Source organism: Pseudorca crassidens, chromosome 2 (genome assembly GCF_039906515.1).
Source record: "Pseudorca crassidens isolate mPseCra1 chromosome 2, mPseCra1.hap1, whole genome shotgun sequence".
NCBI lineage: Eukaryota > Metazoa > Chordata > Mammalia > Artiodactyla > Delphinidae > Pseudorca > Pseudorca crassidens.
In genome coordinates this window covers 45202540-45206200 of record NC_090297.1, presented here as the reverse complement: position 1 = coordinate 45206200, position 3661 = coordinate 45202540, and positions in this window count along the sequence as shown.

The following is a 3661-nucleotide window of genomic DNA, read 5'->3' as shown; positions in this document are numbered from 1 at the left end:
CAGTGGTGAAGAAACGTTTTCCATTTTGTTTAACCCAGAGTTTCCTAAGCTTATTTAATTAGAGAACACTTTGAGACCAGCATTCCATGGACTACTTCAGGAGATGTTGCAAAGCCTCTTTCCAGCATAGCATAATCAGTGGGGAGGCCCTTCCCTGAGAGGCGGAGGTCCCGAGCAGGAACTGTGATCTCATTCGGCCTCTCCTGTGACTTGAGCAAGGCACTTTCTTTCTCAGGGCCTCTGAATCTATGCATCTCCCTCCACCCTTTCTCCTCCCTCAGTACGTGCTATTGATTATACTCACAAATACTCCTGGAGGGCCTCTTAGGAGCCAGACTCTTAGGCACTGAGGGAAGAACAATGAACAAGGTGGGTACGGTTCTGGGAGCTTATAGTCCGACAAGGAAGGCAGAAATTAAAGTTGTAATTCTAAAGGGATGAGTGTGCTAAAAAGGGAAGTATGGAGCGCTAGGAGAATGGATGGCAATGCTCTAGCCTGGCCTAGGGGAGGCCAGGACGCACCGCTGCACTGAGGGTAGAGGCCTCTCACTCACAGTTAGGCGTGGTAGGTGGTCCCCACTTAGGGAGTGAGGGGTCTGGGGCAGTTCTTGTATGTCTGTCTTTTCCCATTTTAGATATTTGATGTTTAGCTATTACTATCCAGCGGTAACCAACAGCCCCTCTTACCCTAGAATGTGTCACCCTCCCCTTCCCCTCACTCCATGTGGGATCTGTGCGGTCTAGATGCTGGTGGGGTTCCGTATGGGACATTGGTGAAGACCCAGCCACGCCCTGGGTGCCAAGATGCCAAAGGGCTCATACCATCCGGAAACTTGAGAGCTCATGGCTGGGTCCTGTGCCTCGAAAGATGATAAGTGAGTCCAAGAAGGGGACTAGGTGGAGTGTGTGAGCATGAACCTCTTTGAATCAGGGTGAGGTTCCCAGCTCAGGGTGAGCTGGCCCATTCCTCCCATCTCTCCTGGTGATGCTGTCAGGGTGTTGGTGGCAAAATCAATGGCTGCCTTGGTTCCGCCCTCATCATGTTTTGCCTGCAGCCTTCCCATCCTTAGCCTCCAACCTCCAGCCTCTCCCCTACACCCCCTTTCACACTGTGGCCAGACCCATTTTTTTAAATTGTAGTGGTAACACTGTGTTGGCCAAAAAGTTCATACGGGTTTTTCCGTAAGATGTTATGGAAAACCCGGAACGAACTTTGTGGCCAACCCAATACTTAACATGAGATCTAAGTGTAGGATAGTTGTTGAGTGTGAGTCCAGTGTTGCAGCTCTCCAGAGCTTATTCAGACTGCTTCTTCTAACACGCAGATATGAGCCTATCACTCCCTTGCTTAAATCCTTCAGTGGCTCCCTGCTGCCCTCAGGGTACAGCATCGTGGCTCTGCTTACCTCTCCAGGCTCATTTTGTCTTACTACCCCTCCCCTCAGCTCTTATGTTCCAAGCACGTTCTCTTGCGTCCTTCAGTCCCTTCACATCTGCTGCTCCAGCTGCCTGGGCCAGCCTTGCACCCTCCCATCTTCCACTCGCCTAAGCCTCCTTGTCTCTAGAGGACTTAGCTTCGTGTCATTGCCTCTCGGAAGCCTTGCCTGCCTCTATACTCCAGGCTAGGTTACTGAGCAGAGTCTTGCGCGTTCTTCTGTTGCTGCACCCATCAAGCGGTCTCTTATGCATGTGAGCGCATCAGGGGTTGTCCCTGTTCGTTGTGTCCCCTGCGTGGAAGGGTGCTCAGTACATCCTGGATGTCAAACACCTGAATGATAAACAGCTAACATTTCATGGAGTCCTTTACAGGTTGCAAAAGGCTTTTCACCTACATTGAAGCATGCAGTTGTCACCAAAATGCATGCTATTTTATTACCCCAATTTACTGATGAGGAAACTAAGCTTCTGAGACATTAAACAATTCTCCAAGGTCACACAGGAGTACATGCTGCAATTGTTATAAAGGCTGTATGTGACACGAGGGTGCACCAGGAGACGTGTTTAAAGACTTTCACTGCTGTACTGTTTGAAACTGCAAAGAATGGAAACTACCTGTATGTTCATCGGTAAGAAAATGGAGAAAGGCACTGTTCTATGTAGTCTCACAGTGGAATACCATACAACAGTTAAAGTAAGTAAACTAGATTTACATGTATCGACATAGACTAAATCCTAAAAACATAATGATTGAGTGAAAACCAAATTGTAAAAGGAAAGGTACAGTAAGATAGCCATATTTGGAAAGTTTAAAAACACAAAGTAATACCAAATGCTCAGGAAGGAGATTCACCAACTTCAAGGATAGTGGTGACCTCTGACAGAGAGAAGGGAGGGGGAGGGGATGGGATGTGTCACTTTACTGTATAAATATTGAAATGAATACAGCAGAGTACGATCGTCTGGTAAATCTGGGTGATACGTTCACCGTTGTCTGCTTATTAATGTTCTATCTTAGTCTGTGTTTGAAATAGTTCCATAATTAGAGATTTGTTAAAATAAGATTAAATATTCCTGGTCAAAGTACTTCAGAAGCTAGAGGCTTAAAAGCATTCATTCCTTCTCTCCCACCTCAGGATAGGCTCTGCCCTTTTATGCCTCCAAGCTTTTCAGTCTTTCATTTGAAACTGTGGTGAGTACCTACCATGTGCCCTGATTAGTCACAACAGTCAGTGGTATAAACCGTGCCCAGCAGCCATAGCTACATGCTGTTCCCTCTGATTGTCCCTCTTCTTTTCCTCGTAAACTCAAACCAGAGTGACTTTCCAGACACCACAGTTTTGGACTTTTTGTTTTGTTTTATTGTGTTTTGTTTTCATTTTTTAAGTGAGGCAGACCCAGGTTCAAATCTCTTAGTGATTCTGTAGGTATACAGGGCAAGTAACTTGGCCTCTCTGGGCCTCAGTTTACTTACTCATCTATAAAGTGGAGATGGTACCACCATCTCCCAGGACTGTGTGAGGATGAGGGAAACGTATGTGATGCCCAAGCACAGTGCCTGGAGCGAGTGTGAGAACCAGCCCCCTTCCTCTCCGCTCCCAGGAGGCCCTCCCCAGCAGTGCCTGTTTCATGCTGGTCTCTGGACGACAGCACTTGTTCTCAAACTTTTCACTATCAAGAACTCCCTTTTTTGGACTTCCCTGGTGGTGCAGTGGTTAAGAATCCACCTGCCAATGCAGGGGACATGGGTTTGAGCCCTGGTCCGGGAAGATCCCACATGCCGCGGAGCAGCTAAGCCCATGCGCCACAACTACTGAGCCTGCGCTCTAGAGCCCACAAGCCACAAATACCGAAGCCCACGTGCCTGGAGCCCGTGCGCTACAAGAGAAGCCACCGCAATGAGAAGCTCATGCACTGCAACGAAGAGTTGCCCCTGCTCGCTGCAACTAGAGAAAGCCCGCGTGCAGCGACGAAGACCCAACGCAGCCAAAAAAATAAATAAATAGAAATAAATAAATAAATTTATTTTAAAAAAAAGAACTCCCTTTTTTATTATTTTCCCCATGCTTTGGAAGTTTTGATCCCAAATTGCATGTATTGTCATTATTATTTTATTTCCCATTTTTTTATTAATCAAAGACATAGATAGCTGCCCCTCAGAGCTTCTGATCTGTACAGCCCGCCAGGAGCCGCACGTGGATGACATAATTCCAGCCAGACGCAA